Source organism: Elephantulus edwardii, unplaced genomic scaffold (assembly GCF_000299155.1).
Source record: "Elephantulus edwardii isolate Elephantulus edwardi_28Jun2011 unplaced genomic scaffold, EleEdw1.0 scaffold00126, whole genome shotgun sequence".
Taxonomy (NCBI): Eukaryota; Metazoa; Chordata; class Mammalia; order Macroscelidea; family Macroscelididae; genus Elephantulus; species Elephantulus edwardii.
In genome coordinates, this window is record NW_006399876.1 from 2,136,248 (window position 1) to 2,161,364 (window position 25,117).

General features: G+C 43.7%; 1 pseudogene; it reads right to left on the bottom strand.

Moving 5' to 3' along the window:
* Positions 1–1,271: 1,271 nt before the first annotated feature.
* Positions 1,272–25,117, bottom strand: part of LOC102863677 — a 27,544-nt pseudogene continuing 3,698 nt past the window's right edge.

Below are 25,117 nucleotides of genomic sequence, written 5' to 3' on the forward strand. Positions count from 1 at the left end.
CTGACCCCTCCAGCCCATCGCTGCAGTCACCATGTCAATCCACCTGGTTGAGGGTCTTCTTTTCTTTCACTGTCCCTCCACCGTCCCAAACTTGATGTCTCTCTCTCCAGGGGATAATCTCTCCAGCAACATGCCCAAAGCATGTGAGAAGAAGCTTCATCATCTTTGCCTCCAAGGAGCACTCCGGCTGCACTTTCTTGGAAACATATCTGTTTGTTCTTTTGGCCGTTCATAGTATCTTCTCCAACACCACGGTTTAAGGGCATCGATTCTCTTCTGTCATCCTTAGTCATTGTCCAGATCTCAGATGCAAAGCAAGTGACTAAAAAGACCATGGGGTGTTCAGCACTCTTCTCCAACACCGTGGCTCAGAGGCATCACTTCTTCTTCTGTCTTCCTTGGTCATTGTCGAGATCTCAGATGCAGAGCAAGTGATTGAGAAGACCATGGCCTAACTCAGGCACCTTTAGTCCTCAAACTGACATCACTGCTCTTCAGTAATTTGGAGAGGTCCCTGGTTACAGACTTTCCCAGTGTCTCCGGATCTCCTGACTGCTGGTTCCCAGTGTATTTATTATGGATCCAGGAAAGATGCAGTCGTTGGCAGTCTCCGTCCTTTCTCCACCCATCATGATGTTGCCTATCGGTCCAGTGATGAGGACTTTTGTTTTATGTTTTTAAAAAAAGAAAAATATTTTTCTTTTTATTGACCAGAAACCTACCTCCACACGCCTTTAGTTCTTTTGGCTGTGTTACTGTGTAAGACAATTTAATATATTCAGGAAAAAAACAAATAATAACACTATCAGTATCAGCTTTTTTATTCCATAAAATAATCATTCAATTAGAAACATTTTCTTTCTTTTTTTTTGTGGTTGTCATTTGCGTGGTATATTTTTTTCCAGCCTTTGATTTTGAATCTTTCTCTCCATTTTTTTAAATGTGTCTCTTGTAGGCAACATATTGATGGGCTTCGACCAGAAAGTTCAACAAAAATGTAGAATATCACAAAGAAGCAACTGGGTCTGTGGGCACATATGACACTAAACCCAACAAGAGCACAATATACACTCTTTCCTAGTACACGGGGAACATTCTCCAGAACAGGCCACGTATAGAAACATTTTCTGAGGCAGCTCTGGTGGCCTACTGGTAAGAAGATGTGTTGCAATCCTAAAGGTACACAGTTCAAATCCACCAGTTGCTCCACAGGAAAAGGATGGACAACCTCCTCCCAGGTAATTTACTGCCTCTGAAAACATGCTGCACAATCAGCCATCAGTTGGTTTCAACTCAACACCACACACCAATGTCATCAGCTCTTTTATTCCATATAATATTCACTCAATTAGAAACATTTTTTGAACACTCAAAACTGCTTAAGACTCTGGAGGTACAAAAATGAACTGCGTTCCAAGCCTGAGGAACTTACACTAAGTAACTGCCTACGAGTCTAAAGGATATTTATCAGATTGCAGGTATAAGCAACTGTAAGCTTCTCTTGTAGCTGTATCACACTACTAACTTAATTGCACTTACAGACTACCATATCCTCAAATTATTTTATAACTAATATACACATCTACACATAGCTACACATATGTGGGCATATAGAATATTTTTTATACATGTAGATAGATATATGTCTCGTCCAAATCTGTCCTGGAGAGGGTGAAACCAAGTTGCTCTCTGGAGGCAAGGATTTTGAAACACTGTTTCACACACCTTGGGCATGTGGCCAGGAGGGACCAGCATGACTGACAGCATGCCTGGAAGGGTGGAGGGACAGCGCAGGAGAGAAGACCCTGGATGAGATGGACCGACACAGTGACTAGGGAAATAGGGGCAGGTGTGAGATTGGCTCAGGATAGGGAAGGGTTCAGAGCCACTGTCCAAAGAGTTGCTATGAGTCACAGGCAACTCGACGGCAGACAACAACAACAGATGTGTGTGTGTATCTTTTCTATCTTAACCTATATAATATCCCTTGTTGTTGTTTGTTATCAGGTAAACAGAGCTCTCTGCAGTGACACCAGTCAGTTATACAAGTGTTACATAGAACAGTACTGAAGTCCTTAAGAACTTTACAACATTACCATCAACTCCCAAACATGGACCCACTGAGGCTCAGTGCTAATGGGTCTCCCTCACATGCGGATCTATGAAACCATTTGACTATGTTACCTATCTCTGTATAATTACAGAAGCTTATCAGTGGATCTACATTAAAAACCTTCCTAAAGTTAATGCTCACCAAATTCTCTAGTCATTTACGTAGGGAAAATAAAATGATATTGGAAGATCCAGTTAAAAAGGGAGCGAAGGAGATAGGGTAGTATATTATCTATCTTCAGGAATAAACCAGAAGTGAATGTCAGTATTCATTTTTAAGAAAATTAATTCTATGATATTGTGGAAATGATACTGCTGTTTACAAAAATAAATACTATTTTTAGGTAATTAATTTTATTAACTTTTATACACATTATGAGTTGGCCATGTCATAGTCAACTGTATCGAACAAATTTACTGTAATTTGAAACTCGGTTTTCTATTGTTAAAGTCAAACAAGTATTTTTTCCCCCTCAAATTTCCTTAAGATAGCTATTCATTGCAGCAAATGTAGTTGCATTATATATATATTTATTTCTATAATTTGTATTTAAAAGTCAAGCTGGGGGGAATGTCAAGCTGAAATTATATTTTAAAAGGCTATTTTAGTTATTATTGTTGTGTTAGGTGCCAATAAGTAGAGTATGACTCACGGCAACCCTGTGAACAGTACATGTGAACCCTGTCCTATCCTGTGCCGTCCTCACACTTCCTGACACACTAGAGCCCAATGCAGCAGTCACCGGGTCAGTCCACATGTTTGAGGTTCCTCCTCTCTTTTGCTCACCACTTTTCCTTTCCAACCATAATGTATCTTTCCAAGGAACAGCGTTTCCTAGCACCATGCTTAAAGTATGTAAGACAAAGCCTTATCATCTTTGCCTCCGAGGAGAATTCTGGCTGCACTTTTTTCCAAGACACATTTGTTTATTCTTTTGGCAGTCCATGGGCTCTTCAGTACTCTACTGCAACACCACATCCAAGGCATCAGTTCGTCTGTCATCCTTATTCACTGTCTAGCTCTCAGATGCTTAGCAAGTGATCAGAAAGACCACAGCCTAAATCAGACATGTCCTAGTCCTCAAACTAAAGTCACTGTTGATGTGCTGTCAAATCACCTGTGACTCACAGCAGTCCTATGTACAAGAGTTCTGAAGCCTGCTGTGTCCTGAGCCAGTCTCTGTGACTTTGACACACCTACCCACCATTGTCCCAGTCACTCTATCAAACCATCCTAACCAGTGTCTTTCTCTCCTGCTCTGTCCCTCCATCCCTCCAAGCACAATGTCCCTCTGCAAAGATCAGTCCCTACTGGCCACATGTCCAAAGCATGTAAGACAAAGCCTCAAAATCCCAGTCTCCAAAAATAAAATTGGTTTCACCCTAAGACAGAACTATTTATTTTCTTGGTGGGCCATGGTATGTTCAAGACTCTTCTCTAGCACCACAGCTCAAAGGCATCAATTCTTCATCTGTCCTCTTTAGTCATTTTCCACCTCTCTCATGCATAGCAAGTAATTGAGAAGACCATTAACTGGATCGGGTGTAGTCTCTAGACTAACATTGTTGCTTTTCAGCACTCTGGGGAGGTCCCAGACAGCAGATTTTCCCAGTGCAATTTATCTTTTGATTTCCTGACTGCTGGTGCCAAGAGTATTGATTGTGGAGCTGAGCAAGCTGTTAACTGTTAACAACCTCAATCTCCACTCCATCCTTCATGGTGCTGCCAAATGGCCCAGTGGTGAGAATCTTTGTCTTCTTGATGTTGAGCTTCAATCCATATTGAAGACTACAGTACTTGAACTTTTGCAGCAAGCACTTCAGGTCTGTCCAGTTTCAGCAAGCAATGCTGTGTCATCTGGATATATTTCCACTGTGTTTCATCATTTAAAACATGTGCAACATGCTTGGAAAAGATCTTCTCTCTTCCAGCTCTGGCGTGGATCCCAACCATAGTGACACCAATGGGCCAAGGGGCATTCCCAATGGCTGTCTGCAGATAAGCATCATTGGCCTTCACATATTCTCTTTGCAGCATGAATTCAATAATATCAGTTACTTGTTATGCATCAGAGAGCTGGACAATGACTAGGGAGGACAGAAGGAGAATTGACGCCTTTGAGCTGTGGTGCTGGAGAAGAGTATTGAATGTACCATGGACTGCCAAGAAAACAAACAGATTCATCCTAGAGAGGGTTAAACCAGGCTACTCCTTGGAGGCAAAGATTCTGGGGCTTCGTCTGACATACTTTGGACATGTTGCAAAGAGAGACAGGTCCTTGGAGAGGGACATCATGCTTGGGAGGGTGAAGGGACGGCGAAGGAGGGGAAGACCCTTTATGAGGTGGATTGATTCAGTGACTGGGGTAATCGGGATAGGTGTGTCAGAGGCAATGAGATTGGCACAGGATAGAGCAGGGTTTAGGGCTGTTGTACATAGAGTCGCTATGAGTTGCAAACAACTCGACAGCACATAACAACAACAACAACATCGATTCCTTGATATCTGCAGGAAGATTGCTTTTCCTTAACTTTCTGAAAAGTGGTCTGAGATAGGACTCGGTCTGTTTTTGGGTAGCGCTGTTCAGTTTACCCTGCACGCTGCACTTCACATAGTCTTCTCTGGCATTCAATTCTTTAGCCCAAACACCAAGAAGTAATGATATGGTAATGACATCCACGTCTTTATAATCATCCCCTTTTCCTAAAGACTCTCCCAGCGCCTCTAACTCTTCAATTGTGGTATTTTCTTCAGGAACTTTCAAATCGTTCTGCGTGTCTTCCTCTCCAGGTCCTTGGCCGCCCACAATTTCACTGAGGTACTGCTGATCACTCTTGTCCAACGCTGCTTTCAGATCATTCCTCAATCCCTTATTAACTTCTGGGGTAAGAATCTCTATCTTTCTTAAACGCTGAAAAGCATCGTAATCAGTTTCTCCAAATAATCTGATTGGTTCTAATAACCTGTTGCCTAAAAAGAGTCATGGGCAATTTTTCCTCTGTCAATTCAAGTTCTAATACTGAATTTGATAAAGTCAATGGTTTCTGATCTTCCTCTTTTGATTGTATCTTGTAGCTACATCTTTCAAAATATGCTTCCTCTTCCTTTTTTGCAAGTTCACTTCGCTTGAAAGACTTTTTTCTTTTCCTCCAACAGGTTCCGATCTTCCACCAGCTTCTGCTTCCGAAGGATCTCTGATTTCAAAATGTCCAGCTTGCTGCCAGGATTTTCGATTTTTGTTTTCTTGATGTTGAGAAACAACTCATGCTGAAGGCTGCAGTGTTTAACCTTCCACAGCAAGTGTTTCAAGTCCATCTCACTTTCAGAAAGCAAGATGTGTCATTTGCATAACAAAGTTTATTGATAAGTCTTCCTCCAATCCTGATGCTATAGTCTTCTTCATAGAATCCAGCTTCTTGATAAATTTGTTCCACATACAGATTGAATAGGTGTGGAGAAAGATTACAACCCTGATGCTCACCTTTCCTGATTTTAAATCATGTAGAGTTCCTTTACCCTGTTCACACAGGATCCTCTTGGTCTGGGTATAAGTTTCACACAAGCATAATCAAGTGTTCTGGAATTCCCATTCTTCTCAATGTTTGCCGTAATTTGTTATGATCCACAAAGTCAAATGCCTTTGCATAGTCAATAATGCACAAAAGATATTCTTCTAGTATTTTTTGCTTTCAGCCAGAATCCATGCAACATCAGCAATGATATCTCTGCTGCCACAGCCTCTTCTAACTTCTGCTTGAACTTCTGGCAATTCCCTTTCTATGTACCCTTCTAGCCATTCTTTGCTTGCACATGACATTAATGATATTGCAATAGTTTCCACATTCTGTTGATTCACTTTTCTTGGGAATGAGAATAAACATTGATCTCTACCAGTCAGTCGGCCAGGCAGCTGTTCTCCAAACTTCCTGGGATAGACTGGTGAGCATGTCCAGGGCTGCCTCTGTCATTTGGAATGTTTCCATTGATTTTCCCTTCATTCCTCAGGCCCCCTTTTTTGCCAGTGCCTTCAGTGCCCTTGAACTTCTTCCTTCATTATCATTGGCTCTTGATGATATGGTACTTCTTAACATATATTTGTGTTGGCCAATTCTTTTTGGTACAGTGACTCTGTGTATTCCCTCTGTCTTGATGTTTACCAGATCAATCAAGACTTTGCCCATAGCATCCCGAAGTACTACAACTCAAGGCTTGAATTTGTTTTTCAGTTCCTTCAACTTGAGAAATGCTGAGTGAGTTCTTCCCTTTTTATTCTTCAATTCTAGGTCTCTGCACCTTCTGTTATGGCAGCTGGCTTTGTCTTCCAATCTAGGTGCCTTTTATTTCCTTCTCTTGTCGTATTGCCCTAGAAAGTATTTTGACTACACTATTGAATAGAAGTGGTGACAGAGGACATCTTTGTCTGGTCCCTGTTTGCAAGGAAAATATTTCTAGTGTTTCTTCACCTGAGAATGATGTTGGCTCTTGGTTTTGCGTGTATACTCTTCACTATGTTGAAGAGATTCCCTTCTACCCCAATTTTGTGGAGTGTCTTTATCAGGAACGAGTGCTGGATTTTATCAAATGTCTTTTCTGCATCAATTGCTAAGATCATGTGGTTCTTGTTATTTACTTTGTTAATATGGTGAATTACTTTGATGGTTTTTCTTATGTTGAACCATCCTTGCATACGTGGTATGAATCCCAGTTGGTCATGGTGAACTTTTTTTTTAATGTGCTTTTGGATTCTATTGGCCAGGATTTTGTTAAGGAGTGTTACATCTATCTTCATGTGAGATACTGTAGTTTTCTTTCTTGGTAATATGTTTGCCTGGTTTTGGTATTAGGGTAATGCTTCATAGAATGTCTCAAGGAGTGTTCCTTCTTTTTCTATTTTTTGAAATAATTTAAGTAGGATTGGTGATCGATCCTCTTTGAATGTTTGGTAAAATTCAGTTGTGAAGCCGTCTGGTCCAGGACTTTTTTGTGGAGAAGTCTTTTTATGATCTGTTCAGTTTCTTTTTTTGTGATGGGTCTGTTCAAGTGTTCTATATGTGTCCTTGCAATTTATGAACACATCTTGAATGCATGATTGGTTAATTTTGACAGCAAAATTTGACAAAAATCTTCCCTTTCCTTCTTTTTGCCTTTAGCAATGTTGTGGTTGTTGCTATGTGCCATCGAGTTGCTTGCAACTCATAGCGACCCTGTGGACAAGAGCTGTCCTGTGCCAACCTCAGTGTCTCTCTGACACACCTATCCCCACTACCCCAATCACAGAATTGATCCATTTCATCAAGGGTCTTCCCCTCCTGCGCCATCTCTCCTATCTCCTAAACATGATGTCCCTCTCCAAGGACCAGTCCCTCCTTGCAACATGCCCAAAGTATGTCAGACGAAGCTTCAGAATCCTTGACTCCAAGGAGCATTCTGGGTTCACCATCTCCGGGACAAACCTGTTTGTTCTCCTAGCAGTCCATGGTATATTCAACACTCTTCTCCAGCACCACAGCTCAAAGGCATCAATTCTCTTTCTATCATCCCTGTTCACTGTCCAACTCTATGATGCATAGCACGTAATTGTGAAGACTATAGCCCGGATCAGGTGCACCTTAGTCTCTAGTCTGATGTCGTTGCTCTTCAGTACTCTTGAGAGGTCCCTCACAGCTGATTTTCCCAGCACAATTCGTCTCTTGATTTCCTGGCTGCTGTTACCAAGAGTGTTGATTGTGGAGCCAAGCAAACTAAAACTGTTAACTATCTCAATTTCTTCACCATCCATACTGATACTGCCAATTGGCCCAGTGGTGAGAATCTTTGTTTTCTTGATGTTGAGCTTCAATCCATATTGAAGGCTGCAGTCCTGGACCTTCTGCAGCAAGCTCTTCAGGTCCTCCTCAGTTTCAGCAAGCAGGGTTGTGTCATCTGCATAACGCAGGTTGTTGATGACTCTTCCACCAATCCTGATGCCATATTCCTCCTCGTATAGCCCAGTGTCTTGGATGACCTGTCCTGCATACAGATTGAAAAGGTATGGAGACAAAATACATCCCTGATGGACCCCCTTCTTGATTTTGAACCACGTGGTGCCTCCTTGCTCTGTTCTGACAACTGCCTCTTGGTCCAAGTATAGGTTTCACATTAGCTCAATCGAATGTTCTGAGATTCCCATTCTTCTCTGAATCAGCCATAACTTGTTGTGATCCACACGGTCAAAAGCCTTTGTATAGTCAATGAAGCACAGATAGACATTCCTCTGTTATTCTCTGCTTTCTGCCAAGATCCATCTAACATTAGCTATAATATCCCTAGTACCATAACCTCTTCTAAATCCAGCCTGCACATCTGGCAGTACTCTGTTGACATATTGCTCCAATCGTTTTTGGATAATTTTCAGCAGAATCTTGCTTGCATGTGATATTGATGTTAGCTATAGGAACCTATATTTGAATAATAATCATATTAGCAAAAGTCTTCCTTGTATATGTATGGATAATATTCTATCACTCACAACATTATACTTCAAGGTAGAACTTAAACCATGAACGCAACACCGTTCTTCTTCTGTTTTTTATTTCCAACATGATATTCCTGGTGGTTGTCTGATTCAAAGTGGCCGAAGCCAGTCCATCTCACTGATGCCTAGAATGTCGATGTTCATGAGACCCATATCATTTTTCACAACTTTTGGGTTACCCGCGTTCACACTCTGTCCTCGTTAGAGGACGTCTGCGGCAGTTTCTCCTCATTTTCATTGACTGCCAATCTGGGCTCCAACTCTAATGTTGTATCTATTCATACTCCTCTGTTAGTCATAGTGTTTTCAGAGGCCTGTTATTTCAGAAGGGACTGGCCACTCCTTCTTTCTAGTATATCTCAATCTTGGAGTGCACTAAATCCTGTCCACCATGGTTGACCTCTGGCATCTGAAGCACCAGTGGCACAGTTTTCAGTATCACAGCAAACTGATGGACAAGTGCTGCACTAATAAGAATGCTGATAAAAGAGGCAAGAATGCAAATATCCAATCTACAAAGAAGTTCAATATCAGCAGTCAAAATCAGGACAGTGCATGGCTGTGAAACAACTCGTTACATGCAAGTTCAAGTTGAAGCTGAGGAAAAGAAAAAGAAATTCATAAGAGTGAAAATATGATCTTCATTTTATCCCAGATGAATCAGAAAACCGTATCACGAGCAGATTCGATGCGCTGAATGCTCAGGACTGAAGCTCAGATGAGTCTGGGGCTCATGTCAGGGACATTGCCCATAAGAAAGAGAAGATTATTACAAAGAGGGGGGTTACCCCAAAAATGAGTGTCAGAAAAGACTCTAAAACATGCTCTTTGGTGTACGGAAGCCAAAGCAAAGGGAAGAAATGCTGAAGAGAACTGAACAGACGTTTTCAAAAGGCAGCTTGAGAAGAAAAGCAAAATAGTATAATACAATGTGCAAAGACCTGGAGTTAGAAAACCAAAGGGGAAAATATGTCTGGAATTTCTCAAACTGACAGAACTGAAGAGCAAATTCAAGCCTCAAGTTGCTATGCTGAAGGAGTCTCTGGGTAAAGTATGGATGATTCAGAAAGCATCAAAAGAAGATGGAAAGAAGCAGAGAGTCACTGTCCTAAAAAGAATGGACCACCATGAACTATTTGAGAAGTAACAAATATAAAGAATCAAAGGTACTTCAGAAAGCAATCCAAGCTCACTGAAGGCATTGACAAAGTACGCAGGAACCGCTGGAACACCACATGAGAGGTTTCACAAACAAACGCGCCACTGAATGTGCTCAATCGTCTGTCAAGACATTTGGAAGACAGTTACCTATCCCACCAACTGGGAGAAATGAATATTTGTTCCCTTTCAAAAACAGGTGACCTAACGTAGTGTGCAAATTATTGAACAATATTGTTAACATCATATATAGTAAAATCCTGCTGAAGATCATTCAAAACTATTATTGAAGAAAAGTCCATTGACAGGGACCGTCCAGAAATTCATGCAGAATGCAGAAGAGGTAATGAATGAGAGAGATTACTGCTGACGTTCGATAGATTCTGGCTGGAAGCAGAGAATACCAAAAAGATATTTACTCATATCTTATTGATTATGCAAAGACATTTGCCTTTGTGGATCATAATCAGTTATGGATAACATTAAGAAGAGTAGAATTTCCAAAGCACTTAACTGTGCTCATGTGTAACCTGTCCATAGGCAAGAAGTAATTGTTAGAACAGAGCAAGGGGACCCTGCAAGATTTGCAATAAGGAAAGGTGTGTGTCAGGGTTGTATCCTTTCTCCATGCTTACTTGATCTGTAAGCTGAGAAATATTTTGAGACGCTGAACTACATGAAGAAGACAGTGGCGTCAGGATTGGAGAGAGAATCATCAACAGTCTACATTGTGCAGATGACAGTCTTGGGTTATTGTTGTTGTTGTTGCCTTCGAGCCGAGCACGACTCATAGCGACACCATCAAAAGATGCCTGAAGCCCCTCTACAACTACTGACATTTATCAAAGTTCATAGTGTCCGGAGGCATGTCGTTTAGGAAGTGGATGCCACTCCAGCTTCCAAACCTGTCATAGAGTGTTATTGGTTGAGTCACCTGAGATACATAGCGACCCTATCTATGTACAGCAGCTCTGAACTCTTAGCTGTCCTGAGCCAGTCTCACTAATTCTGACACACCAACCCCCATTGCTCCAGTCACTGTATCAGTCCATCTCATCTGGGATCTTTCTCTCCTGCACTGTCCATCTACCCTTCCGAGCATGATGTCCTCCAAGGACCGATCTCTTCTGGCCAAGTGTCCAAAGTAAGTGAGATGGAGCTTCAAAATCCTAACTTCCAAGGAGAGACTTGGTTTCATCCTCTCAAAGACAGATTGATTTGTTTTCTTGGAGTATACAGAGTCATTGTACCAAAAAGAATTGACTGACAGAAGAGTTTCGAGAAACAACATGATCAAGAGGCAGTGGTGATGAAGAGGAAGTGCAGGTTGCTCTGATGGACTTGATAAAAAATAAAGCCCCAGGAACTGATGGAATACCAATTGACATATGTCAGCAAACAGATGCTGACCTGAATGTGCTCACCAAGTTGTGCCAAGAAATCTGGAGGACAACTGCTTGGCCAACTGATTGGAAGAGATCCGTATTTATTCCCATTCTTAAAAAAGGTGACCTGACAGAGTATGGAAATTATCGAACAGTATCCCTAATATCACACATCAGCAAAATCCCGCTGAAAATTATCCAGAAAAGACTTGAACAGTACATTGACAGAGAACTACCAGAAATACAAGCTGGGTTTAGAAGAGGTCGTGACTTTAGGCATATTATTGCCAATGTCAGGTGGATCTTGGCAGAGAGTACCAGAGCAATGTCGACCTGTGTTTCATTGTCTATGCAAAGACATTTGACTGTGTGGATCACGATAAATTGTGGCTAACCTTGAGGAAAATGGGAATCTCAGAACACTTGATTGTGCTTTTATGAAACCTATGCTTGGACCAGACTGTTAACAATCTGCGTTATGCAGATGACACAACCCTGCTTGCTGAAACTGAGGAGGACCTCATGCACTTGCTGTGAAGGGTCAAGGACTGTATGGACTGAGGCTCAATGTCAAGAAGACAAAGATTCTCACCACTGGACCAATTGGCAGCGTCAGGATGGATGGCAAAGAGATTGAGATTGTTCACAGCTTCAGTTTGCTCGGCTCCACAGTCAACACTCTTGGCACCAGCAGTCAGGAAATCAAAAAGTGTATTGTGATGGGAAAGTCTGCTGTTAGGGACCTCTCTAAAGTACTCAGGAGCAACGGTGTCTCTCTGGAGACTAAGGTGCGCCTGATACAGGCCATGGTCTTTGCAATCGCTTGTTATGCATCAGAGAGTTGGACAATGACTAGGGAGGACAGAAGAAAAGTTGATGCCTTTGAGCTGTGGTGCTGGAGATGAGTACTGAATGTACCATGGACTGCCAAGAAAACAAACAGATTCATCTTGGAGAGGATTAAACCAAGCTACTCCTTGGAGGCAAGGATTCTGGGGCTTCGTCTGACATACTTTGGACATGTTGCCAGGAAGGACAGGTCCTTGGAGAGGGACATGATGCTTGGGAGGGTGGAGGGACGGCGCAGGAGGGGAAGACCCTCTATGAGATGGATTGATTTGGTGACTGGGGTAATCGGGATGGGTGTGTCAGAGGCAGTGTGGTTGGCACAGGATAGAGCAGGGTTTAGGGCTGTTGTACATAGAGTCGCTATGAGTCACAAACGACTCGACGGCACATAACAACAACAACAACATACTTGGACCAAGAAGCAGTCCTCAGTCTTGGGTACAGAAAGCAGATGACTTAAAGCACTTACCAAAGAAGACAAAGACTATAACCTTCAATCTAAATTAGATTTCAACATCAAGAAACCATAAATCCTCACAACTGGATCAATAGCCAGCATGTTTATGTTATTGCTGTAGAAGCCAAAGAAATACTTTATGACTCGTGTCAACGCCACAAACAAGACCTTGCGCGTCCTGAACGATCCTCTTACTGCCGACATGCTCACGCCCTTGCGGGGGTCACGGTGTCAGCCCATCTTCTTGAAGATCTTCCTGTCCTCTCTGACCCTCTACCTTTCCGAGCAAATTTTCTTCCAAAGGCTCGCCTCTCCTGAAAACATGCTCAAAGTACATGAGATGAAGTCTCACCATCCTTCCCTGTAAGGAACTCCAATTGCACTTTCTCCAAGATGGATTTGTCTGTTCTTTTGGCGATCTATGGGATATGGAAACAGTTTTCTAGGTCGTAGAGCCCTTCTGTGTCCACTTCCCATACAGAGGTAACTTGTGGTCGCTGTGACGCTGAACACTGTGACACTGATGTGTCAAATGCAATAATGGTTACCCATGGCGGACAGCGTTTGGTGGCCCTCCCCAGTTAAAACAAGCTTGGAAGCAAGAATGGCATCCACTTCAGTAATAGCTTGCCTCTGGAAACCCTATGAACCTGGAGAAAGGATGAAATTCATGCAAGTGTCGAGGACTTTCATTCATAGGGTCGCTATGAGTCGCCTATGACTCGACGGCACTTAACAACATAGAGAGAGACCAGTTGGCCTAGTGGACTGAAAATGATGCTACCAAGCCACCAAAGGTGGGTGACTAATCTGCGGCCCTAAGTCCTGTCTTTAATTGTTTTTGGTGAAACATTCCTCTAGGTCGTATAACCCTGGTGTGTCCACTTGCCATACAGAGGTAATTTGTGTTTGCTGTGAAGCTGAACATTGTGACACTGATGTGTCAGATGTGAGAATGGTTACCCGTGGCGGACAGTGTTTGGTGGAGCTCCCCGATTAAAGCAAGCTTGGAAGCAGGAGTGGCATCCACTTCCATAAATAGTTTGCCTCCGGAAGCCCTATGAAGCTGGAGCAAGGATGAAAGTCACTCAAGTGTCGAGGACTTTCGTTCACAGGGCGGCTATGAGTCGCCTACGACTTGACGGCACTTAACAACAACAGCAACCAACACCAGAATTCTTCAGTCAGCCTTATTCATTGTCTCACTTTCAGATACATACAGTGCAATTGACAATAATGTCAGTTGGCCAGGCACATGTTGGCCTCGAAACTGATAGATTTGCTCTGTAGTGCTTTGGAGAGAAGATTAACAACAGATTTCCCCAAAGCTATTCATCTTTTGATTACTTGACTGCTGCTACCATGGGTGCTGCTTGTGGAGCCAAGTAAAATTAAGTCATTGACAAATTCAGTCTTTTCTCATCTCTCATGATGTTGCCTATTGGCCCAGTGGTAAGGATTTTTGTTTCCGTGGCATCGAGATGTAATGTACATTGAAGACTGGATTCCTTTTTTAAGCATTTATTCATTATTGCACATTTTCTCCCTCCTTCCCTGCTCCTCCCTGGCCACGCCTCAATGCACCCCTTTCCCCAGCTTTTTCTCATACACATAGTGTGTAATCATATATTCCTTTCATCTTCTGAAGCAAATACTTCAGAATTTTTTCAGTTGCTGCAAGCAGTCATGTCACATGCATAACGCAGATTGTTGATGAGTTTTCCTTTAATCCTGATGCCACAATCTTCGTAATATAGTCCAGTTTCTTGAATTATTTCCCAGCATGCAGACTGAATAGATATGGAGAATGGATATAATTCCGATGCACTCTTTTCCTGCTTTTGAACCACGCACTGCTGATGGCTTAGTACGCGGGCAGTTTTGCTGCGCACTCGAAGATGACACCACTCTGATGGTTCACAGTCCCTCCTGGCTTGAAAGGAAAAAAAAACAAGTCTCCTCGTTGTTATTTATAACCTGCAAAAGCCTTGTTGATGGTCAACTATTAGTCAATTCTGACTCAACAACAACTGACTAAAGCTGAAACATTATGAGAGATAGAAAAATGATTGAAATTGCTAATAATTTCATTTTACTGTGATTGACAATCAATACCCATGGTAGTAGCAAAACAAGAACTGAGACACAGACTGAGACTTGTACACCAGTGTTCATATCAGCATTATTCACCATCGCAAGAATGTGGAAACAGCCCAAATGTCCAACCACAAACGAGTGGATTGAGAAACTATGGTACATTAACACAATGGAATACTATGCAGCATGCAGAAGCAATGATTTTGTAAATGATTACCTAACTTTGGAGGGGCTGGAGAGCATTTTGCTGAGTGAACTAACTCAGTCTCACAAGGACAAACATTGCATAAAACCATTGTTATAGAATGAGTATAAGGATCCAAGAGGGGTGGGAGAGACTGGAAGCAGAGAGATGTGGATGTGCAGGGGGTGGGGGGATTAATCATTGGGTTGTACAATTTGATGGGTTGAAGGTGAGAGAAATGGAAAGAATTTATTCTTGAAAACAATGTATTTGAATTTTGTAAATAAACTAGTTGTTGTTGTTGTGTGTCATTGAGTCACCTGCAACTCATAGTGACCCTATATGTACAACAGCCCTAAACTCTGCTCTGCCCTGAGCCAATCTCACTGTCTCTGACACACCTTAACCCCAAGACCCCAGTCACTGAATCAATCATCTCATCAAGGGTCTTCCTCTCCTGTGCTGTCCCTCCACCCTCCCAAGCATGACGTCCCTCTCCAAGGACTGGTCTGTCCTTACAACATGTCCAAAGTATGTCAGATGAAGCTTCAGAATCCTTGCCTCCAAGGAGCAGCCTGGCTTCACCCTCTCCAGGATGAACCTGTTCGTTTTCCTAGCAGTCCATGGTATATTCAATACTCTTCTCCAGCACCACAGCTCAAAGGCCTCAATTCTCCTTCTATCATCCCTAGTCATTGTTTAGCTCTCTGACGCATAGCAAGTGATTGCAAAGACCATGGCCTGTATCAGCCGCATCTTAGTCTCCAGACTGACATCCTTGTAGGGGGAAAAAGAAATAAAAAGATATGTTGCATGGAGGAAAAATCTACCATCAAGTACCTCTCTTTCAGAGTACTAAAGAGCAAGGCTATCCATTCAAAGATTAAGGTGTGCCTGATCCAAGTACCGTGTTGCCAATTGCTTCAGACGTATCTGCAAGTGGGACAATAGGCAAGGGTGACGGGAGCAGGAGCAGTGCCTTTGAACTGTGGTGCTGGTGGGGGACTGAACACCCACAGACAGCCAAAGCATCAAACGAAGGGCAAGTGCAACCAGGGTGCTCCTTGGAGGCAAAGATGCGAAACGGCATCGCTTACTCCTCGGGCATGTTGTCAGGAGCTTAGTTCTTGGGAAAAGATACGACGCTTAGGAAAGTGGAGTCAGTGAAGCAGGAAGATTCCCAACGAGACGACAGCGTGACTGCAAGCACGGCTTGAGCATGAAGGAGACCACGTGGGAGCAGGACAGAGCAAGACTCGGGCCACTGTGAGCTGTGATCCGAGCAACAGCACCAGACAACCATCTTCACACGTGAGCTACTAACGCCACAGAGGAAGAAATGGGCAATTCCTACCGCCTTCTGCAAGGTGACATTGATGAGATATGCAGTCAAGGTGCATTGATAGGTGATTGGTGACAGGAATGCAAAAGTTGAAAAGAAATACGGAAATAAAAAAAAAGTTAGGAACTATGGCCTTGGTGATAGAAATACTGGAGGTTGCCCGATAGAGTTTTGCAAGAACAAGGACTTTTCATTGCAAATAGCATTCTCCCACCAAAAAGAGTCTAAATGTTGGCTGTACACACAGGTTATGACAGCGATAGACCACAGAAATAGAATGGACTGTGTTTGCGTGTGGATAGCCCGGCATGGTGAGAGCCAGGTCGCAGCTGAGGTCAGAGTCCAGGCTGGACTGAGTGAGCGCCCTCAGCAAACAGAGACTTCCGCCCAGCCCCCCCGACCCCCAGGAGATACTGGATGCCCTCTGCAAACAGAAGGTTCCACCCAGCCTCCCACGAGAGGGGATACCATTCCCGAACTTTGGAATTAGCCTGCTCTTGATTTAAGAATTAAGCTCACCCATTGTTATGTTGGCAACACTTACATAAAAGGAAAATACAGCCTCATGAGATAGGAATTTTTTTTCTTTTTTGCTTAAATAAAAACCACAGGTAAGCTAGAAAGATGCTTTTTCAGCGTGCTAAGCTGTGTGAGGAGCTCGGCCTCAGCCTGCCTTCCTCTCTTTCAGAATTCATTTCCTTGCGTCCCATTTTCATTCTGCGTCGGTTAACAGCACTTTTGGGAAGAGCCAATGGAGGAGTTCTATTTTATGGGAAGCCAAATTTGATATTAAGTATTTGTAATAAACAGAACACTACTTCAGGTTATGAGGGAGGCTGATACCAACTGCAATGAATCCCGAAGCACTAAGGCAATCCTTAAGCATTTACAGGATTTGTGCATCACCCCTTCCTCCTGAGTCAAGCAGAAGGTTGTCAATAGAGAAATACAGCTTCACCTGTATTGGATTCTCTTTGTGGTTTACTCCCCGGCAATTTTCAATGAAGACAGGAAAGCTGGAATCAGCACCTTCGGTGGTTCGGCTCGAACCCTTCAGTGGTTCGAGAACTGTTTGCCTCCTGCTTTGCCTCTGTTTCTCCCACATTCTTGGTGGTCTGTCTCATTGTTAATACTTATAAAAATATTTTGCCCCTGGTCTGCAACACTCTATATTCAGTTAGAACAAAGCCAGGAGGCCGACTGTGGAATAGACCATCAACTGCTCATATGCAAGTTATAGCTGGAGCTGAAGAAGTGAAAACAAGTTCACAAGAGTCCAAGTAAATCTTAAGTCTGTGCCACTTGAATTTACAGAACTCCTAAGAAAGCATTTGATGCTTTGGAGACAAATGACTGAAGACCAGAAGGGTTGCATGGTGACATCAAACACATCATCATCCATGAGGAAAGCAAATCTCATTAAAAAGATGAAAGACCACAGTGGGTGTCAAACAGATTCTGAAACTTGCTCTTGAACTTAGAGAAGCTAACGCATAATGAAGTTGTGGAGTGAAGAGCTACACAGAAGATTTCAAAGGATGCCTTGACCGAAGGGAAAGCAAAACCCAAACCTCACCACCACCGCGTTAGCTCCCACCCACGACGAGCCTCCACTGGCTTTCTGAGGCTGTGAGCGCCCATCGTTCTTCAGAGTCACCGGTAAAAAAGACAAAAGAAAGTATTACAGCGAAACGTGCCCAGTCCTGGAGTTAGAAAACTAAAAGGGAAGAACACGCTCGGTATTTCAAGCTGAAAGACATGAAGAGCAAATTCAAGCCTCACATTGCGATGGTGAAGGATTCCGTGGCAAAATCTTGAATATTTGATGCAGGAAGTTTCAAAAGAAGATAATTTGAGGTAGTATTTGGAATTAGTTGTTCGCCAAGTAGCTGAATATACTTCCTCCGGCTTATTACAACAATTTTTTTGCCCTAAAATTTTTGTTATGTAAAAATTATATCAGAAATGTAATGTTTTGATATTTATTGGTGTTTGTGTTGATCTCCGAATGGGTTGAACCCGTTGCCATTAAATCAATTCTGACTTGCGAGGGGGGAGAAGATTGGATGAACACACAGAATCACTGGACCATAAAGAATTGGTCACTATTGAAGCGTGTTAAGAAGTAGCATATGATCAGGAAAGAAAAGTATGAGAAGAAGTTCAAGTGCACAGAGACATTACAGATATAAGGCCCTCAAGTGGATACATAACAAGAGAGGTGCTTCAGCAAGCAGACTCAGCACTGGGCACACTCACTAACGCCATTTGAAGAAATTGGAACACTTGGTCAACTGACTAGCAGAGATCCACATTCGTTCCCGTTCAAAATACAGATGACTCAGTGGAATATGGAAACGACTGAGCAATATCATTAATATTAGTCTAACACCTAGACCCACAAGCTGCTGTCCAAATGGAGCGCGGGCATACTGCATGGTTTAAAATCAGGGAGTGTGTCCGTCAGGGTTGGATCCCTTCTCCATACCTATTTAATCTGTATTTTTGTTCTTAGATGCTGTCGAGTCAAGTATGACTCATAGTGAGCCTAAACCCTGTCCTTTCCCATGCCACCCTCACACTTCCTGGCACATTAGAGCCCACTGGGCCAGTCATCGTGTCAGTCCACCTGGTTGAGGGCTTCTTCTTCACTGACCCTGCACCCTTCCCAGCATCTCCAGGGAATAGGCTCTCCCAGCAACATGTCCAAAGTACGTGAGGTGAAGTCTCCTCGTCCTTACCTCGAAAGAGCACCCTGGCTACACCCTCTCCAAGACATATTTATTTGTTCTTTTGGCTGTCCGTGCACTTGCCCAATACCACAACTCAAAGGTATCATTCTTCCGTTATCTCTATTTATTGTCCAGCTCTCAGATGCATCACAAGTGATCAGAAAGACCATGACCTGAATCAGGCACACCTTAGTCCACAAACTGCTGTCACTGGTCCTCAATAACTTGGAGAGGTCCCTGACTCAGACTTCCCCAGTGCAATATTTCTCCTGATACCCTGACTGCAAGTACCATGGGTATAGATTGTGGATCTAAGTAAGATGAAGTTGTTGATGGTTCCAGTCTTTTCTCCATCTATCATGATGTTGCTTATTGGTCTAGTGGTAAGAATTTTTATTTTCTTGATGTTGAGCTGTTCTTTTGGCAGTCCATGGGATATATCATACTCTTTTCCAACATCATAGTTCAAGGGCCTCAATTCTTCTGTCATTAATCCTTATTCATTATCCAGCTCTCAGATGCATAGCAAGTAACTGAAAAGACCGTGGTCTGAATCATGCACATCGTAGTACTCAAACTGACATCATTGCTATTCAATAATTTGGAGCGGCCATTGACTACAGATTTTACCAGTGCAGTACATCTCCTGATTTCCTGGCTGCTGGTACCAAGGATTTTGGTTGTGGATCCAAGTAAGATCAAGTTGTTGACAGTTCAGTCTTCTTCAATCTATCACGATGTTGCCTGTCAGTCCAATAGTAAAAATTTTTGTTCTTTTGATGTTGAGATGTAATCTGTATTGAATGTGTATTCTTTGATCTTTTTTCAACAAGTGCTCCAAGGCCTCCTCACTTTCAGCGAGCAAGGTTGTGTCATCTGCATAATGAAGGTTACCGATAAGTCTTCCTCTGATCTTGATGCCACATTCTTCATAGAGTCTAGTTTCCGGAATAATTTGTTCAAATTACCGTCATTACAGAGACAAAATGCAAAGGAAAAACCAAAATGAATGTGATAAGACACTGAAAATTGTCCAGATTGTACTAGAGCATCAAGAAGCCAAACAAAGGGAAAACAGGCCAAAGTAAAAGAGCTGAATTATTTTAAAGAACAGCTCAAACACACAGAGCAAAGTGTTATAAGGGAATGTGGAGAGAACTGGAATTGGAGAATAAAAAGGGAAGAACTGGCTTTGTATTTCTCCAGATGTTGTTGTTGTTATGTGCCGTTGAATCACTTACGACTCATAGCGACCCTATGTACAACAGCCCTAAACCCTGCTCTGTCCTGTGCCAATCGCACTGCCTCTGACACTCCCATCCCAATTACCCCAGTCACTGAATCAATCCACCTCATAGAGGACCTTCCCCTCCTACACTGTCCTTCCACCCTCCCAAGCATGATGTCCTTCTCCGAGGACCTGACCCCCCTTACAACATGTCCAAAGTAAGTCAGACAAAGGATCAGAATCCTTGCCTTCAAGAAGGAGCCTGGTTTGACTTTTTCCAGGATGAATCTGTTTGTTTTCTTAGCAGTCCATGGTCCATTCAATACTCTTCTCCGGAACCACAGCTCAAAGGCATCAATTCTCTTTTTATCCTTCCTAGTCACTGTCCAACTCTTTGATGCATAACAAGTGATTGCAAAGACCATGGCCTCTATCAGACACATCTTAGTCTCCAGAGTGGCACCATTGCTCTTCAGTACTTTGGAGAGGTCCCTAACAGCAAACTTTCCCATGGCAATATGTCTTTTAATTTCCTGGCTGCTGATGCCAAGAGTGTTGACTGTGGAGCCAAGCAAACTAAAACTGTGAACAATCTCAATCTCTTCACCATCCATCCTGATGCTGCCAATTGGTCCAGTGGTGAGAATCTTTGTCTTCTTGACATTAAGCCTCAATCCTCATTGAAGGCTGCAGTCCTTGACCCTCTACAGCAAGCGCTTCAGGTCCTCCTCAGTTTCAGCAAGCAGGTGAGAGAACCAAAACACAAATATATTGAGTGGCAATATTGAAAGATGCTCTGGGTAGTATGTTCAATGATCCAGGAAACATCAAAAGAAGATGGAGAGGTATACAGAGTCATTGGGAAAAAAAAAAACAAAACTCACCAACACTGAAAATTTCAGCAAGTGCCATATGAGCGTAAACCGATGATAGTGAAGGAGGAAGTTCAAGCTGCGCTGAGGCGTTAGCTAAAAAGTTAGACCCTAGGAATCTATGGGAACCAATTGACTTGTTTCAGCTAATAGATGCAGCCCTGTATGTGCTCACCAGTCTATGCCAGGAAATTTGGAGGACAGCTGTCTGCCCAACGAATTGCAAGAAGTCCTTATTTGTTCCCATTCCCAAGAAAGGTGATCCAACAGAATGCGGAAACTATTGAACAATATAGTTAATATCACATGTGAACAAAATCCTGTTGCAGATCATTCAAGAACAGCTAGAACAGGGTGTAGGGAACTGTCAGAGGTTCAAGCAGGATTTAGAAGAGGCTTTGGTGCCAGGGTCATCATTGCAGGTGTCCGATGGATTCTGGCTAAACGTAAAGAATGCCAGAAGGATGTCTGTTTATGCTTCATTGACTACGCAAAAGTAATAACACGTTATGGCTAACATAGAGAAGAATGGGAATCCCAGAGGATTTAATTGTTCAATATCATTAAGTGTTTAATTTGTGTTCATGTAAAACTTATACCTAGACCAGGTTGGTGTGTGAACAGAGCAAGGGGACTCTGTGTTGTTGTTGTTGTGTACTATCAAGTTGCCTGTGCCTCATAGCGATCCTATGCACAACACCTCTGAAGCCTGCTCTGCCCTGAGCTAGTCTCACTGACTCAAGCACACCTACCCCCATTGCCCCAGTCACTGTCTCAATCCATCTCATCTAGGATCTTCCTCTCCTGCACTGTCCCTCCACCCTTTCAAGTATGATGTCCTTCTCCAAGGATCAGTCCCTCCTGACCACATGCCCAAAGTATGTGAGACAGAGCTTCAAAATCTAACCTCCAAGGAGAAACTTGGCTTCACCCTTTCTAAGACAGACCTATTTGTTGTCTTGGTGATCCATGGTATGTTCAAGACTCTTCACCAGCACCACAACTCAAAGACATCAATTCTCTACCATCTTCAGTCATTGTCCTGCTCTCTGTTGCATAGCAAGAAATTGCAAAGACCATGGCCTGGCTCAGGCGCACCTTAGTTTCTAGACTGACATCACTGCAGGAGGTCCCTGACAGCAGATTTACCTAATGCAATTTGTCTTTTGATTTCCTGACTGCTGGAACCAAGTATTGATTGTGGAGCCAAGCAAGCTGTAACTGTTAACAACCTCAATCTCTTCTCCATCCATCATGGTGCTGCCAATGGCCCCGTGGTAAGAATCTTTGTCTTCTTAATGCTGAGCTTCAATCCATATTAAAGACTACAGTCCTTGACCTTCTGCAGCAAGCACTTCAGGTCCTCCTCAGTTTCAGCAAGCAAGGTTGTGTCATCTGCATAACGCAGGTTGTTGATGAGTCTTCCTCCAATCCTGATGCCACATTCCTCCTCATAAAGTCCAGCCTCCAGAATGGTCTGTTCTGCATATAGATTGAAAAGTTATGGAGACAGAATGCATCCCTGACAAACTCCTCTTCTGATTTTGAACCATTTGGTGTTTCCCTGATCTGTTCTGAGGACTGTTTTCTGGTCCTAGAATAGGTTTCATATAAGCACAGTCAAGTGTTCTGGGATTTCCAGTCTCCTCAAGGCTGACCACAATATGTTGTGATCCACACAGTCAAATGCCTTTGCATAGTCAATGAAACACAGATAGATAACCCTTTGGTACTCTCTGCTTTCTGCCAAGATCCATCTGACATTGGCAATAATGTCTTTAGTGCCATGGCCTCTTCTAAACCCAGCTTGTATTTCTGGTGATCCTCTGTCAACGTACTGTTCCAGTCATTTCTAGGTAATATTCAGCAGGATTTTGCTTGCATGTGATTTAATGATATTGAACGATAATTTCCACACTTTCAGGTTATCCTTTTTTGGAATAGGAATAAATACAGATCTCTTCCAGCCAGTTGGCCAGGTAGTTGTCCTCCAGATTTCTTGGCACAACCTCGTGAGAACATCCAGGGTGTCATCTGTTTGTTGAAATATGTCAATTGGTATGCCGTCAATTCCTGGGCCTTTATTTTTTATCAAGTCCTTCAGAGCAGCCTGAACTTCCTCTTTCATCACCATTGCCTCTTGATCATACGTTGTTTCTTTAAATTCTTCTGTGTCAGCCACTTCTTTTTGATGCAGTGACTCTATGTATTACTTCCATCTTCATAAAATTGAGAGAGGAGTGCATCAGGATTGTATTCTCTGTCCATGCCTTTTCAATCTGTGTGCTGGACAAATTATTCAAGAAGCTGGTCTCCTGAAGAGGAGTGATTCAAAGGCAGCCCTAGGTGACTCTGCTGTGTGTCTGTCTGCTTGGATTTGCCTCTTGGAGATGACTCGTGCTCAGGGAATTACAGGGGAAGATCAGGTACTCTCACCTTGGAGCCAGCTCTGACTCAAGAGATCCCAGACGCCATCATGACCTCAGCCCACCTCACTGAGGGTCTCCTTCCCTTTGGCCATTTGTTTGTGAATGTCAAGGATCACTCAGGCTGTAGCAGTGTCAGAACTCCACCTCTGCGGCTGAGTCACCAGCGCCTGCAGGGAGACCCTTCTCTTCTCTTCTCTCCATCACCGCCAGTCCCACAAGGAGCCACTCTGTATGCTTCCCAGTACACAAAGCATGTGCCTGGGTGCACTGTGACCCCCAGACGCTGCCTGGCACACAGGGCACATGTGGTGGACACCCTGGGCATTGTGACCCCCGGACACCACCTGGTACACAGGGCACGCACAGTGGACATACTGGGCACTGTGACCCCTGGACACTCCCTGCTACACAGGGCACACGCAGTGGGCAGCCTGGGGGGCTGTGACCCCTGACACCACCTGGTACACAGGACAGGTACAGTGGACAGCCTAGGGTGCTGTGACCACTGTGAATAGGGATTAATTCACAGGGGGAATCTCCCACCCAGCCCTCTGGCAGTAGAAGCTCCATGACACACAGGGGAACACGAGGGCCACCAGGTGTATGGTCCCGAGGGTGACCTGCTAATGTCTGTCCAGCCCCCCCTACCCCAGTCAACCCCACCCCCACCCTCACTTCATTCCTCTCTTCAAATGGGCCTTTCTTCTCATGACGTCCCAGCTCCTGCATGGCTCCACATCTGGCTTTGATTGGCCCCGCAGACGCTGCAGCCCTGATGCATGGCATAGAGGAAGGCCGGCCAGCCGCTGTCGCCCACCTCCCCAGGCAGGGGTGGCGCTGGGCTTCCCCCCGCTCGCCATCTTCATGCAGGGCCCCACAGACAGCCAAGTCCAATAGATCAGAGTTAGGGCTCTGGGGACTCCAATGCAGGCCCCTCTAATCTGCTGGAAGGGAGGTGTCCTGTGCCCAGGCTTGCCCTCTGGGAAGGTCTGCATATGTGTGTCCATGCATGTGTGTCTCTGTGAATGCACTTGTCAGGATGGAAAGTCTACATGCGTGCACATGCCGTGTGTACACACTTGTGTGGGTGAAGGTCTGCACGTGTGTGTCCCTGGTTTTGTACATGTGTATACATGTGTGCACATGTGGCTACACACTTGCCTGGGTGGAGGGCTTACTTGTGTATGTGCCCATGTGTGCACCTGTGTTTGTGCATGTGTGTGTATATATATGCATCCCTGTGTGTCTGTGTGTACATGTATGTACTTGTGTGTATATGTGTGTGCATTTGTCTGGGTAGAAGGTGTGTGCAGTGTGTGCCTGTGTCCGTGGGTGTCAGTATGTGTGCATGTGTGCGCACATTTGTGTCTGTGAGTGTGAGTGCATTTGTGTACGTGTGCCTGCATGGGGTGCACACTTGTATATGCACATGCATGCACACACAGGGGATGTGTGTGTGCATGTATGTGCATGTGCCCATGTGGGTGTGTTATGTGGGTGTGCGTGTGCACATACAGGGTGTGTATGTGCGTGCATGGACATATGTGTGTATGTGTGTGCATGTGCATATACAGGGTGTGTACGGACGTGTGTGCATGTGCACATACAGGTGTGGGGGTGCATGTGTGTGTGTGGACGTGTGTGTACATGTGCACGTACAGGGTGTGTATATGTGTGCATGGACATGTGTGTGTGAACATATAGGATGTGTATGGATGTGTGTGCATGTGCACATACAGGTGTGGGTTCGTGTGTGC